General features: G+C 52.8%; 12 non-coding genes across 12 annotated transcripts; 2 read left to right on the top strand and 10 right to left on the bottom strand.

The window, feature by feature from the left end:
* Positions 1-4,425: 4,425 nt before the first annotated feature.
* Positions 4,426-4,542, top strand: LOC138232925 (U5 spliceosomal RNA). The gene has a single exon (XR_011187366.1). It is a non-coding gene; the product is annotated as a U5 spliceosomal RNA (small nuclear RNA).
* A 230-nt stretch (positions 4,543-4,772) lies between these two features.
* LOC138232896 (U4 spliceosomal RNA) lies at positions 4,773-4,914 on the top strand. The gene has a single exon (XR_011187338.1). It is a non-coding gene; the product is annotated as a U4 spliceosomal RNA (small nuclear RNA).
* Positions 4,915-5,673: 759 nt separating this feature from the next.
* Positions 5,674-5,788, bottom strand: LOC138232934 (U5 spliceosomal RNA). The gene has a single exon (XR_011187376.1). It is a non-coding gene; the product is annotated as a U5 spliceosomal RNA (small nuclear RNA).
* A 391-nt stretch (positions 5,789-6,179) lies between these two features.
* LOC138232931 (U5 spliceosomal RNA) lies at positions 6,180-6,296 on the bottom strand. Its single transcript, XR_011187373.1, has one exon. It is a non-coding gene; the product is annotated as a U5 spliceosomal RNA (small nuclear RNA).
* Positions 6,297-6,687: 391 nt separating this feature from the next.
* Positions 6,688-6,804, bottom strand: LOC138232909 (U5 spliceosomal RNA). Its single transcript, XR_011187351.1, has one exon. It is a non-coding gene; the product is annotated as a U5 spliceosomal RNA (small nuclear RNA).
* A 391-nt stretch (positions 6,805-7,195) lies between these two features.
* Positions 7,196-7,312, bottom strand: LOC138232928 (U5 spliceosomal RNA). Its single transcript, XR_011187369.1, has one exon. It is a non-coding gene; the product is annotated as a U5 spliceosomal RNA (small nuclear RNA).
* Positions 7,313-7,703: 391 nt separating this feature from the next.
* LOC138232907 (U5 spliceosomal RNA) lies at positions 7,704-7,820 on the bottom strand. The gene has a single exon (XR_011187349.1). It is a non-coding gene; the product is annotated as a U5 spliceosomal RNA (small nuclear RNA).
* A 391-nt stretch (positions 7,821-8,211) lies between these two features.
* Positions 8,212-8,328, bottom strand: LOC138232906 (U5 spliceosomal RNA). Its single transcript, XR_011187348.1, has one exon. It is a non-coding gene; the product is annotated as a U5 spliceosomal RNA (small nuclear RNA).
* Positions 8,329-8,719: 391 nt separating this feature from the next.
* LOC138232905 (U5 spliceosomal RNA) lies at positions 8,720-8,836 on the bottom strand. The gene has a single exon (XR_011187347.1). It is a non-coding gene; the product is annotated as a U5 spliceosomal RNA (small nuclear RNA).
* A 391-nt stretch (positions 8,837-9,227) lies between these two features.
* Positions 9,228-9,344, bottom strand: LOC138232948 (U5 spliceosomal RNA). The gene has a single exon (XR_011187389.1). It is a non-coding gene; the product is annotated as a U5 spliceosomal RNA (small nuclear RNA).
* Positions 9,345-9,735: 391 nt separating this feature from the next.
* Positions 9,736-9,852, bottom strand: LOC138232904 (U5 spliceosomal RNA). The gene has a single exon (XR_011187346.1). It is a non-coding gene; the product is annotated as a U5 spliceosomal RNA (small nuclear RNA).
* Positions 9,853-10,243: 391 nt separating this feature from the next.
* Positions 10,244-10,360, bottom strand: LOC138232929 (U5 spliceosomal RNA). The gene has a single exon (XR_011187370.1). It is a non-coding gene; the product is annotated as a U5 spliceosomal RNA (small nuclear RNA).
* Between the last annotated feature and the right edge of the window lie 3,291 nt (positions 10,361-13,651).

Below are 13,651 nucleotides of genomic sequence, written 5' to 3'. Positions count from 1 at the left end.
AACTGTCCCATAAATTGCAGGGCATGTGTCAGAGAGTTGGACGTCCAGCTTGGGTCTGACACCCCACACTCTGAACACCTCCCTACCTACCCAGAGCCTGGAAAAATAAGTCCAGGTACGCGCTGCAGGTGCTGTTGCAAAGCCTCTCAGCACAGAGGCCAGGAAAATGCACAGCAGCTTCGTAGCAATATCTGGGACAGACTTCCCCCCTGAGGGTAGCGGCTTGTACATTATTTCCCTTCTGAGTCTTTCCTGCTTCCCACCCCATAGAAATTGAAACATCAATCTCCTCATCACCGCCGCAACACGGTGTGGGATTGGGAAGGTAGAAGCCAGAAAATTCAAGACAGGCAAGAGCTCGGCTTTGATGACCAGCACCTTCCCTGTCATGGTGAGGTCTCGGTTCTTCCATTGCATCAGTTTTTTGTTTAAGATTGGCAATTTGTTCTGCCAATTAACTGTTCCCATCTCTTCTCCAAAATACACCCCCAGGACCTTAATTCTCTTCTCTTGCAGCCTGAGATCATGTCCTTCTTTTGGCTCCCTCCAGTTCTGATAAAAAATCTCACTCTTAGATTTGTTAATTTTTGCGGAGGAAGCCAAAGAGAAACGATCACAGCACTGCAGAGCTCTGCTAATTGAGGCATTGTCAGAGAGGAGCAGGGTGACGTCATCCATGTATAGAGATGTCTTTACCTCTCCTCCCCCACTTCCAGGCACTGGTATCCCATTAATGGCCTGATCCTGGCGCAAGGCACAGGCTAAGGGCTCCATAGCCAAAACGCATAACAAGGGGGATAATGGGCAGCCCTGCCTCACCCCTGAACAGACTTCAAAGGGGCGTGATCTATTGCCATTAACCATGACTCTGCTGTTGCTACCTGTGTACAGCAGGTTAATCCACTTTCTCATGATGGGGCCAAAATTCATGTGCTCAAGTCCCCATGTTAAGTACTGCCGGTTTAGGCGGTCAAAGGCCTTTTCTAGGTCTACACCTAAAATGCAAAGAGGGAGGGAGCGATCCTCAGAGTACAGACAGACATCCCTCAACAAGGCCAGGTTGTCGCTCATCAGGCGTCCTGCTATCCCACAAGTCTGTTCTTTCCCTACCAGTGAGGCCACTACATTTTGTAGGTGCAGGAAAAGGGCTTTGGACAGGATCTTAGTGTCCAAGCCTAACAGGCTGAGGGTCTCCAGTTCTTTATGTCATTTTTTGCTCCTTTCTTAAACAAGAGAGAGATAGTGCCTTCCCTTAAGGAGTCAGGCAGCAATTCTGTCTTATAGCTTTCCTCGAATAGGAGCAGTAGCGGATCCTGAAGCAGATCCCAAAAGGTGCAATAAAATTCTTTAGGGAGCCCGTCAGCACCTGGAGTTTTCCCCTTCTGTAAGCTCTCCATCGCCTGTCTCAGCTCTTCTACTGTCAAATCCCTCTCAAGTACTTCCCTATCTTCTTCACTCAAAACGTTTTCTAGCTTTGAGGTAAAAAAATGAATTTCTTCATCCTTTAGCTCTGTAGAGCTGTACAGTCTTGAGTAGAAGGCCTCGGTGCAGGAGAGGATAGCACTCGGCTCTGTTCTCTCTCGTCCCTCCTCATCAACTACACTTTCCATGACAGACTTGGAGCCTACCACTTTCCTGAAAAAGAAGCGAGTACACTTCTCATTTTCTTCCAAGAACTGCACTCTGCCTCTTAACAGCACTCCTCGACTACTTTCTTCGGCTATGCTCCGGATGTCCTTTTTTAAAAGGGTGATATCCTCGAGCACATCGAAGCCACTGTGCAGCATCGTGTAGAGACGCTGCAGCTGCCTCTGTTTCCTGGCTAGCACTCCTCTCCGTCTGGCAGCAGCCTTCCTTCCCTCAGCCATGAAAAATGCCTTTGTCCTCATCTTCACCTCCTCCCACCACTCTCCTACTGACCCGTACAGACACTGCAAGGACAGCCACTGTGATAGTTTCTCCTTGTAGCGGGATACTACCCCCTCGTTCTCTAGCAGCTTTGTGTTGAGTTTCCAGAGGCCTGGGCCAAAGACAGTCCCGCCCTGGAGTTCCACTCTACACCCTAAAGCCTGATGATCTGAGAAGAAGACAGGCTGAAGAGTGACCCCAACAACTTTCACTCTCTCTGAGACAAAGCAATAGTCAATTCTGGAGCTGCTATTCCTCCCTGACCATGTATATCCTGCTGTTGTGGGATATATACATCTATATGTGTCTGAGAGTTTAAAGTCTTGAACTAAGTTTTGCAGGGCCAGTGAGCTGGAATCCAATTTTATCGGAGAGCTAGACTGCCTGTCTGTGTGCTCTAAGATACAATTAAAATCCCCTCCCACTATCACGTCTGTGCTACTTAACAATAGGGGAGAGAGTGCCTTGAGTAGCTCCACCCTTCCTCCCACGTCAGTAGGACAATACACATTGATTAGCCGCAGGTTAACGGTCCCCCATTCCACATCCACACACAGCAACCTGCCATCTATGACCCTCTGAATACTTTTCAATTTGAAAGCCCATCCTTTGAAAAGAATGGCCACGCCAGAGGCTCTGTTGTTATTGTCCCCTGACCAAACAGAAGGCCCTTTATCCCACCTATCTTTAAAGCTTTTATACCTCTCTTGATAGGCTAAAGCACACTCCTGCAACATCAACACATCTCCCTCTCTCTGCTGGAGGTAATCAAAGACACACTGGCATTTAACTCTGTCATTGATACCTCTGGTGTTAAGAGAAATTATGTTTAGAGCCATTTTACATAAGAAAGTGGAACCAGTCTTTACAAAACACATTTCTCTTCGGTCTCACCTGTTACCTTCTCTTTCTTTTTCTTCTTACCAATTTCCTGCCAGCCATCCTCTGAATGAGCCTTCATCAGGGTGGCAGCAGTAAAAGCGTTCACGGAGTCCATTTCAAGGAAGGGGGTAGAAAGAGGGGTGGAGGGGTTCCAGCTGTCCCCATCGCCATGCTCTCCTTCCTCCTCGCTCGGGGAGAAAACAGAGTCATTTTTCCTTTTCCTCAAGTCCAGCTCCTGGGAGCACTGAGGGGAAAGGGGTGCAGCCGATGCACCAGTCTCCTCTTCCCCCTCACCCACCAGCTGTTGCAGATCCTCCGTGACGGACTGGATGGAGGAGAGGAGGGCATCTGTAGCACTTGCAGAGTCTGAGAAAAGCAGCTCCGCTGAATCCTGGGTATCGTCGCTGGACCCGCTCCACCGGGGGACCCCACACTGGCCCTCGTTCTGAGGAGCAGGAGTGGGGGAGGGGTCCTCGCTGTTCTCGGGGGTTTTCAAACCCTCGTGCTTGTCTGGTGCAGTCTGCGGTTGTGGGAGCGTAGTGGATTTCTCTTCCACCGGCCCCGGAGCCACAGCAGGACTGATCCTGGCTGGAGGCTGAGACTCTTTGTCCAACAAGGGTTCTTTGTTTGACTTGTTGTTTGCTTTGGCTTTTCGGGCCGGTTTGGCTGAAACAAGCACTGCCTCATCCTTTCTCATTTTGAGTTTATTGGCGTAGGCGTGAGGGCAGTTCTTAAAAACGTGTCCTTCCGAGCCACATAAATTGCACTTTGGCAGCATTGAACAGTCAGAGGCTAAATGTCCCTGTTTGCCACAGGTCTTGCAGCATTTCACAGTGCAGGACGATGCCAGGTGTCCCACAGCACCACAGCGCCGACACACCTTTGGTTGTCCCACATAAAAAACATAGCCATTGCAGGCGCCCAGCTGGATTGTAGAGGGCAGGTGCCTTAAGCCTCCATTTACATTGTCCGGTAGTAAGCGAACCTCGAATTTGCTCCTGTTTTTATACCGTCAACATCTCTAACCTCAGTTCCATGGTGGACGGTGCAGTACTGGTTAAGCCAGATGTGAATGTCCTCCGTCTTTGCCAGTTCCGAGAACATAACAACATGCACCGTTTTCCTCTCTCTCTGTGTCAGAGGCTGCAAGTTGATCTTCTCAAGTGCAGGAACTTTCCCTCTTTTTGCCTCAAAGACATCCACGCATTGTTCAAACAGAGGATAGGTAGCAAATACAACCTCAAATGCTTTCTGACCTGGGAGAGCAAAGATGAAATCCAAGTGCCGAGGTTCAAAGCCAAGTTCCTTCTGTAACACTTTTCTGCTGAACTGCATACGATCCATGAAGAGGTCATCCAAAAGCTCAAAATGTACAGCATTCTTGCGGGATCCAAAGGTTGCCATCTCAAACTGCAAAACAAACACTGCTTCCACAAAACAAGAAAACAATCCAACTACTCCAACTACAGGCTGATCAAGGTATCTCCCCTGCCAGGTAAGCCGAGAGCCGCAGGCGATGAGCCCGGAGCTGAACGGGCCCCACTGGCTCGTTTGTAAGGCCAGGTGCATTGCCAACCACGACCGGCAGGGCAGAGGCCTTGAAGGCAGCCTGGGCTCCTGCAGCTGTCCAGCCACGCACTCTGGTTTCTCTTCATCTCGTACAAATCTTTTGCCTTTTACTAAAGATTTCCATGGAGAGGAGCATGAATGAGTTCCATACAATTTTTGTGCTTTCCTGCCTTCGGGTGGGGCGCAGCTGGGCTGATCAAAGAGAGAAAACAAAACCGCTCACAATCGCTCTTATTACGGCGACTGTGGCTGTCTGCTCTGCCAGTCCTCGGTCTCCGCCTGTCTGATTGGCGCTCTTTTCTTTGGGGGGCGGGAAGTGTCCGGCCGCAAATATGAAGCGTTACAGCAACGACATGCCATGAGACGATTGATAACGATTTCCATAGGATCCACGCGGTTGCCTAGCAACCGTCAGCTTTGCGCAGTGGCAGTATCTTAGCCTTTGAGGTTTAGCCGATGCGCGATTATTGCTAGTTGAAAACTTTTCCCAATACCCCGCTTCCGCCGGTTTGCAATACAATTAGCGAAAGCAATTCTTGACAGTCTCGTCAGAGACTGAGCAAGGTGTTTAAAGACAGATTTTGTCATGGTAACATCATGGTAGAAAGAAACAAGCTTGTTACGTCTCAACAGAAACACTCTTTAGCTCTTTCAGCGTTATGCAGAGAACAGCGTCTGTCGAGATCACTTTTGAGTCAGCGCGAAACGCTGTGTGCTGTCAGTTTGATTTCATATTGCTCGTAGCGGCGCCAGGCTTTTGTCTGTCAAACGTTAGGTTGCGCTTCTTCATGCTGCATCGTCGGCATGAGTGGAGCTTTTTAAACGTCTGTACTTACTGCGCCTCATAAGAAATCGTTTGTCCCCGTTCAAAACAGATTGTGCGATGTCCTGCAGCGTTCGCAAAGCAAACCTTTGACAGTTTGAAAGAGGAATTTATTCTGCTTCCTGTGCGTGCAGTAGTTACAAAGTTGAACGTCTTTACACGATCTGCCGCAGATCTTACAAACGAGCCAGTGGGGCCCGTTCAGCTCGGGGCTCATCGCCTGCGGCTCACGGCTTGCGAGCGTGCCCAATCCGTGCGATAACTCGGAAAACACCCGGCCACACTGTGCCGGAAACGACGCACTCTGGGAAGCCGCTATGCAAAGCGAGGTCCCAGGATCCCCTGCGGCCGGACACTTCCCGCCCCCCAAAGAAAAGAGCGCCAATCAGACGGCCGGAGACCGAGGACTCGCGGAGCAGACGGCCACAATCACCATTACAAGAGCGATTGCGAACTTGCTTGTTTTCTCTCTTTGACCAGCCCAGCTGCCCGCCACCTGAAAGCAGGGAAGCACAAAAATTGCATGGAACTCATTCATGCTCTTCTCCACAGAAATCTTTAGTAAAAGGCGAAAGATTTGTACGAGATGAAGAGAAACCAGAGTGCGTGACTGCACAGCTGCAGGAGCCCAGGCCGCCTTCAAAGCCTCTACGCTGCCGGTCGTGGTTGGCAATGCACCTGGCCTTACAAACTAGCCAGTGGGGCCCGTTCAGCTCCGGGCTCATCGCCTGCGGCTCACGGCTTGCGAGCGTGACCAATCCGTGCGATAACTCGGAAAACACCCGGCCACACTGTGCCGGAAACGACGCACTCTGGGAAGCCGCTATGCAAAGCGAGGTCCCAAGATCCCCTGCGGCCGGACACTTCCCGCCCCCCAAAGAAAAGAGCGCCAATCAGACGGCCGGAGACCGTGGACTCGCGGAGCAGACTGCCACAATCGCCATAACAAGACCGATTGCGGGCGTTTTTGTTTTCTCTCTTTGACCAGCCAGGCTGCGCCCCACCCGAAGGCAGGGAAGCACAAAAATTGCATGGAACGCATTCATGCTCCTCTCCACGGAAATCTTTAGTAAAAGGCAAAAGATTTGTACGAGATGAAGAAAAACCAGAGTGCGTGGCTGCACAGCTGCAGGAGCCCAGGCCGCCTTCAAAGCCTCTGCGCTGCCGGTCGTGGTTGGCAATGCACCTGGCCTTACAAACTAGCCAGTGGGGCCCGTTCAGCTCCGGGCTCATCGCCTGCGGCTCACGGCTTGCGAGCGTGCCGAATCCGTGCGATAACTCGGAAAACACCCGGCCACACTGTGCCGGAAACGACGCACTCTGGGAAGCCGCTATGCAAAGCGAGGTCCCAAGATCCCCTGCGGCCGGACACTTCCCAACCCCCAAAGAAAAGAGTGCCAATCAGACGGCCGGAGACCGAGGACTCGCGGAGCAGACTGCCACAATCGCCATAACAAGACCGATTGCGAGCGTTTTTGTTTTCTCTCTTTGACCAGCCAGGCTGCGCCCCACCCGAAGGCAGGGAAGCACAAAAATTGCATGGAACTCATTCATGCTCCTCTCCACGGAAATCTTTAGTAAAAGGCGAAAGATTTGTACGAGATGAAGAGAAACCAGAATGCGTGGCTGCACAGCTTCAGGAGCCCAGGCCACCTTCAAAGCCTCTGCCCTGCCGGTCGTGGTTGGCAATACACCTGGCCTTACAAACGAGCCAGTGGGGCCCGTTCAGCTCCGGGCTCATCGCCTGCGGCTCACGGCTTGCGAGCGTGCCAAATCCGTGCGATAACTCGGAAAACACCCGGCCACACTGTGCCGGAAACGACGCACTCTGGGAAGCCGCTATGCAAAGCGAGGTCCCAAGATCCCCTGCGGCCGGACACTTCCCGCCCCCCAAAGAAAAGAGCGCCAATCAGACGGCCGGAGACCGTGGACTCGCGGAGCAGACTGCCACAATCGCCATAACAAGACCGATTGCGGGCGTTTTTGTTTTCTCTCTTTGACCAGCCACGCTGCGCCCCACCCGAAGGCAAGGAAGCACAAAAATTGCATGGAACGCATTCATGCTCCTCTCCACGGAAATCTTTAGTAAAAGGCAAAAGATTTGTACGAGATGAAGAGAAACCAGAGTGCGTGGCTGCACAGCTGCAGGAGCCCAGGCCGCCTTCAAAGCCTCTGCGCTGCCGGTCGTGGTTGGCAATGCACCTGGCCTTACAAACTAGCCAGTGGGGCCCGTTCAGCTCCGGGCTCATCGCCTGCGGCTCACGGCTTGCGAGCGTGCCGAATCCGTGCGATAACTCGGAAAACACCCGGCCACACTGTGCCGGAAATGACGCACTCTGGGAAGCCGCTATGCAAAGCGAGGTCCCAAGATCCCCTGCGGCCGGACACTTCCCGCCCCCCAAAGAAAAGAGCGCCAATCAGACGGCCGGAGACCGTGGACTCGCGGAGCAGACTGCCACAATCGCCATAACAAGACCGATTGCGGGCGTTTTTGTTTTCTCTCTTTGACCAGCCAGGCTGCGCCCCACCCGAAGGCAGGGAAGCACAAAAATTGCATGGAACTCATTCATGCTCCTCTCCACGGAAATCTTTAGTAAAAGGCGAAAGATTTGTACGAGATGAAGAGAAACCAGAGTGCGTGGCTGCACAGCTACAGGAGCCCAGGCCGCCTTCAAAGCCTCTGCGCTGCCGGTCGTGGTTGGCAATGCACCTGGCCTTACAAACTAGCCAGTGGGGCCCGTTCAGCTCCGGGCTCATCGCCTGCGGCTCACGGCTTGCGAGCGTGACCAATCCGTGCGATAACTCGGAAAACACCCGGCCACACTGTGCCGGAAATGACGCACTCTGGGAAGCCGCTATGCAAAGCGAGGTCCCAAGATCCCCTGCGGCCGGACACTTCCCGCCCCCCAAAGAAAAGAGCGCCAATCAGACGGCCGGAGACCGTGGACTCGCGGAGCAGACTGCCACAATCGCCATAACAAGACCGATTGCGAGCGTTTTTGTTTTCTCTCTTTGACCAGCCAGGCTGCGCCCCACCCGAAGGCAGGGAAGCACAAAAATTGCATGGAACTCATTCATGCTCCTCTCCACGGAAATCTTTAGTAAAAGGCGAAAGATTTGTACGAGATGAAGAGAAACCAGAGTGCGTGGCTGCACAGCTGCAGGAGCCCAGGCCGCCTTCAAAGCCTCTGCGCTGCCGGTCGTGGTTGGCAATGCACCTGGCCTTACAAACTAGCCAGTGGGGCCCGTTCAGCTCCGGGCTCATCGCCTGCGGCTCACGGCTTGCGAGCGTGACCAATCCGTGCGATAACTCGGAAAACACCCTGCCACACTGTGCCGGAAATGACGCACTCTGGGAAGCCGCTATGCAAAGCGAGGTCCCAAGATCCCCTGCGGCCGGACACTTCCCGCCCCCCAAAGAAAAGAGCGCCAATCAGACGGCCGGAGACCGAGGACTCGCGGAGCAGACTGCCACAATCGCCATAACAAGACCGATTGCGAGCGTTTTTGTTTTCTCTCTTTGACCAGCCAGGCTGCGCCCCACCCGAAGGCAGGGAAGCACAAAAATTGCATGGAACTCATTCATGCTCCTCTCCACGGAAATCTTTAGTAAAAGGCGAAAGATTTGTACGAGATGAAGAGAAACCAGAGTGCGTGGCTGCACAGCTGCAGGAGCCCAGGCCGCCTTCAAAGCCTCTGCGCTGCCAGTCGTGGTTGGCAATGCACCTGGCCTTACAAACTAGCCAGTGGGGCCCGTTCAGCTCCGGGCTCATCGCCTGCGGCTCACGGCTTGCGAGCGTGACCAATCCGTGCGAGAACTCGGAAAACACCCGGCCACACTGTGCCGGAAACGACGCACTCTGGGAAGCCGCTATGCAAGGCGAGGTCCCAAGATCCCCTGCGGCCGGACACTTCCCAACCCCCAAAGAAAAGAGCGCCAATCAGACGGCCGGAGACCGAGGACTCGCGGAGCAGACTGCCACAATCGACATAACAAGACCGATTGCGAGCGTTTTTGTTTTCTCTCTTTGACCAGCCAGGCTGCGCCCCACCCGAAGGCAGGGAAGCACAAAAATTGCATGGAACTCGTTCATGCTCCTCTCCACGGAAATCTTAAGTAAAAGGCGAAAGATTTGTATGAGATGAAGAGAAACCAGAGTGCGTGGCTGCACTGCTGCAGGAGCCCAGGCCACCTTCAAAGCCTCTGCCCTGCCGGTCGTGGTTGGCAATACACCTGGCCTTACAAACGAGCCAGTGGGGCCCGTTCAGCTCCGGGCTCATCGCCTGCGGCTCACGGCTTGCGAGCGTGCCGAATCCGTGCGATAACTCGGAAAACACCCGGCCACACTGTGCCGGAAACGACGCACTCTGGGAAGCCGCTATGCAAAGCGAGGTCCCAAGATCCCCTGCGGCCGGACACATCCCAACCCCCAAAGAAAAGAGCGCCAATCAGACGGCCGGAGACCGAGGACTCGCGGAGCAGACTGCCACAATCGCCATAACAAGACCGATTGCGAGCGTTTTTGTTTTCTCTCTTTGACCAGCCAGGCTGCGCCCCACCCGAAGGCAGGGAAGCACAAAAATTGCATGGAACTCATTCATGCTCCTCTCCACGGAAATCTTTAGTAAAAGGCGAAAGATTTGTACGAGATGAAGAGAAACCAGAGTGCGTGGCTGCACACCTACAGGAGCCCAGGCCGCCTTCAAAGCCTCTGCGCTGCCGGTCGTGAATGGCAATGCACCTGGCCTTACAAACTAGCCAGTGGGGCCCGTTCAGCTCCGGGCTCATCGCCTGCGGCTCACGGCTTGCGAGCGTGACCAATCCGTGCGATAACTCGGAAAACACCCGGCCACACTGTGCCGGAAACGACGCACTCTGGGAAGCCGCTATGCAAAGCGAGGTCCCAAGATCCCCTGCGGCCGGACACTTCCCGCCCCCCAAAGTAAAGAGCGCCAATCAGACGGCCGGAGACCGTGGACTCGCGGAGCAGACTGCCACAATCGCCATAACAAGACCGATTGCGGGCGTTTTTGTTTTCTCTCTTTGACCAGCCAGGCTGCGCCCCACCCGAAGGCAGGGAAGCACAAAAATTGCATCGAACTCCTTCATGCTCCTCTCCACGGAAATCTTTAGTAAAAGGCGAAAGATTTGTACAACATGAAAAGAAACCAGAGTGCGTGGCTGCACAGCTACAGGAGCCCAGGCCGCCTTCAAAGCCTCTGCGCTGCCGGTCGTGGTTGGCAATGCACCTGGCCTTACAAACTAGCCAGTGGGGCCCGTTCAGCTCCGGGCTCATCGCCTGCGGCTCACGGCTTGCGAGCGTGACCAATCCGTGCGATAACTCGGAAAACACCCGGCCACACTGTGCCGGAAACGACGCACTCTGGGAAGCCGCTATGCAGGCAAGGTCCCAAGATCCCCTGCGGCCGGACACTTCCCGCCCCCCAAAGAAAAGAACGCCAATCAGACGGCCGGACCCAACAACCTTGGCGTTATTAGCACCACGCTCTAACCAACTGAGCTAACTGGCCTCGCAACAGTGCCCCTCTCAGTGCTGCAAAAAATCGAACTCAGGGAATTTCTTTTGTCCTCTTTTGAATAGAAAGCCGTGTAATTCAGTGTACGGGCTTTCTTGTGCACTTTCATGGTTCTTGTAACCAAAATCCTACACTGGCCTGAAATGCCCCCCATTTCACAGCATTTTTCAGCTGATTTAAAATGTACCTAAAGGAGAAGCATTTTTGAAGACCATCAATTACCAAGAGCTTTTGTCAAAGGTTTTGGTGGTCATTTTTAATGACCACAGAGCGCTGTGACCTCGGTTTTACATCTCATCCAAAAGACAGCGCCCTCTTACAACACAGCATCTCCGTCACTATACTGGGGCATTGGGACCCGCACAGACCTCAGGGTGAGCGCCCCCCCGCCGGCACCATTAACACCGCTTCCAGCTGGAAGCTTTGTTTTTCCCTGTAGCTCACCCTCATCCGGGTACTGACCTAGCTCACACCCGCTTAGCTTCAGTGGGTTTTCAGTTGCGAGTTGCAAAAGCCACTGCATTGGCTGGGAATCAAAACCAAGCCTCCCGCGTGGCAGGCGAGAATTCTAACACTGAACCACCAATGCTCAATGCCTGTACCTTCAAAAAAGACGGAGGACATTCACACCTGGCTTAACCAGTACTGCACCGTCCACCATGGAACTGAGGTTAGATATGTTGACGGTATAAAAGCAGGAGCAAGGAAATTCGAGGTTCGCTTGCTACCGGACAATGTAAATGGAGGCTTAAGGCACCTGCCCTCTACAATCTGGCTGGGCGCCTGCAATGGCTATGTTTTTTATGTGGGACAACCAAAGGTGTGTCGGCGCTGTGGGACACCTGGCATCGCCCTGCACTGTGAAATGCTGCAAGACCTGTGGCAAACAGGGACATTTAGCCTCTGACTGTTCAATGCTGCCAAAGTGCAATTTACTTGGCTTGGAAGGACACGTTTTTATAAACTGCCCTCATGCCTACGCCAATAAACTCAAAATGAGAAAGGATGAGGCAGTGCTTGTTTCAGCCAAACCGGCCCGAAAAGCCAAAGCAAACAACAAGTCAAACAAAGAACCCTTGTTTGATAAAGTCTCAGCCTCCAGCCAGGATCTGCCCTGCTGTGGTTCCGGGGCCGGTGGAAGAGAAATCCACTACGCCCCCACAACAGACTGCACCAGACAAGCACGAGGGTTTGAAAACCCCCGAGAACAGCGAGGACCCCTCCCCCACTCCTGCTCCTCAGAACGAGGGCCAGTGTGGGGCCCCCCGGTGGAGCGGGTCCAGCGAGGATACCCAGGATTCAGCGGAGCTGCTTTTCTCAGACTCTGCAAGTGCTACAGATGCCCTCCTCTCCTCCATCCAGTCCATCACAGAGGATCTGCAGCAAATGGTTGGTGAGGGGGAAGAGGAGACTGGTGCATCGGCTGCACCCCTTTCCCCTCAGTGCTCCCAGGAGCTGGACTTGAGGAAAAGGAAAAATGACTCTGTTTTCTCCCCGAGCGAGGAGGAAGGAGAGCATGGCGATGGGAACAGCTGGAACCCCTCCACCCCTCCCTCTACCCCCTTCCTTGAAATGGACTCCGTGAATGCTTTTACTGCTGCCACCCTGATGAAGGCTCATTCAGAGGATGGCTGGCAGGAAATTGGTAAGAAGAAAAAGAAAAAGAAGAAGGGACCAGGTGAGACAGAAGAGAAATGTGTTTTGTAAAGACTGGTTCCACTTTCTTATGTAATATGGCTCTAAACATAATATCTCTTAACACCAGAGGTATCAATGACAGAGTTAAATGCCAGTCTGTCTTTGATTACCTCCAGCAGAGAGAGGGAGATGTGTTGATGTTGCAGGAGTGTGCTTTAGCCTATCAAGAGAGGTATAAAAGCTTTGAAGATAGGTGGGATAAAGGGCCTTCTGTTTGGTCAGGGGACAATAACAACAGAGCCTCTGGCGTGGCCATTCTTTTCAAAGGATGGGCTTTCAAATTGAAAAGTATTCAGAGGGTCATAGATGGCAGGTTGCTGTGTGTGGATGTGGAATGGGGGACCGTTAACCTGCGGCTAATCAATGTGTATTGCCCTACTGACGTGGGAGGAAGGGTGGAGCTACTCAAGGCACTCTCTCACCTATTGTTATGTAGCACAGACGTGATAGTGGGAGGGGATTTTAATTGTATCTTAGAGCACACAGACAGGCAGTCTAGCTCTCTGATAAAATTGGATTCCAGGTCACTGGCCCTGCAAAACTTAGTTCAAGACTTTAAACTCTCAGACACATATAGATGTATATATCCCACAACAGCAGGATATACATGGTCAGGGAGGAATAGCAGCTCCAGAATTGACTATTGCTTTGTCTCAGAGAGAGTGAAAGTTGTTGGGGTCACTCTTCAGCCTGTCTTCTTCTCAGATCATCAGGCTTTAGGTCGTAGAGTGGAACTCCAGGGCTTTGGCCCAGGCATCTGGAAACTCAACACAAAGCTGCTAGAGAACGAGGGGGTAGTATCCTGCTACAAGGAGAAACTATCACAGTGGCTGTCCTTGCAGTGTCTGTACGGGTCAGTAGGAGAGTGGTGGGAGGAGGTGAAGGTGAGGACAAAGGCCTTTTTCATGGCTGAGGGAAGGAAGGCTGCTGCCAGACGGAGAGGAGTGCTAGCCAGGAAACAGAGGCAGCTGCAGCGTCTCTACACGATGATGCACAGTGGCTTCGATGTGCTCGAGGATATCACCCTTTTAAAAAAGGACATCCGGAGCATAGCCGAAGAAAGTAGTCGAGTGCAGTTCTTGGAAGAAAATGAGAAGTGTTCTCGCCTCTTTTTCAGGAAAGTGGAAGGCTCCAAGTCTGTCATGGAAAGTGTAGTTGATGAGGAGGGACGAGAGAGAACAGAGCCGAGTGCAATCCTCTCCTGCACCGAGGCCTTCTACTCAAGACTGTACA

The sequence above is a fragment of the Lepisosteus oculatus genome, unplaced genomic scaffold (genome assembly GCF_040954835.1).
Source record: "Lepisosteus oculatus isolate fLepOcu1 unplaced genomic scaffold, fLepOcu1.hap2 HAP2_SCAFFOLD_64, whole genome shotgun sequence".
Lineage (NCBI taxonomy): Eukaryota > Metazoa > Chordata > Actinopteri > Semionotiformes > Lepisosteidae > Lepisosteus > Lepisosteus oculatus.
Note: the sequence above shows the minus strand (reverse complement) of the source record. Positions and strands in the feature narration are given on the sequence as shown.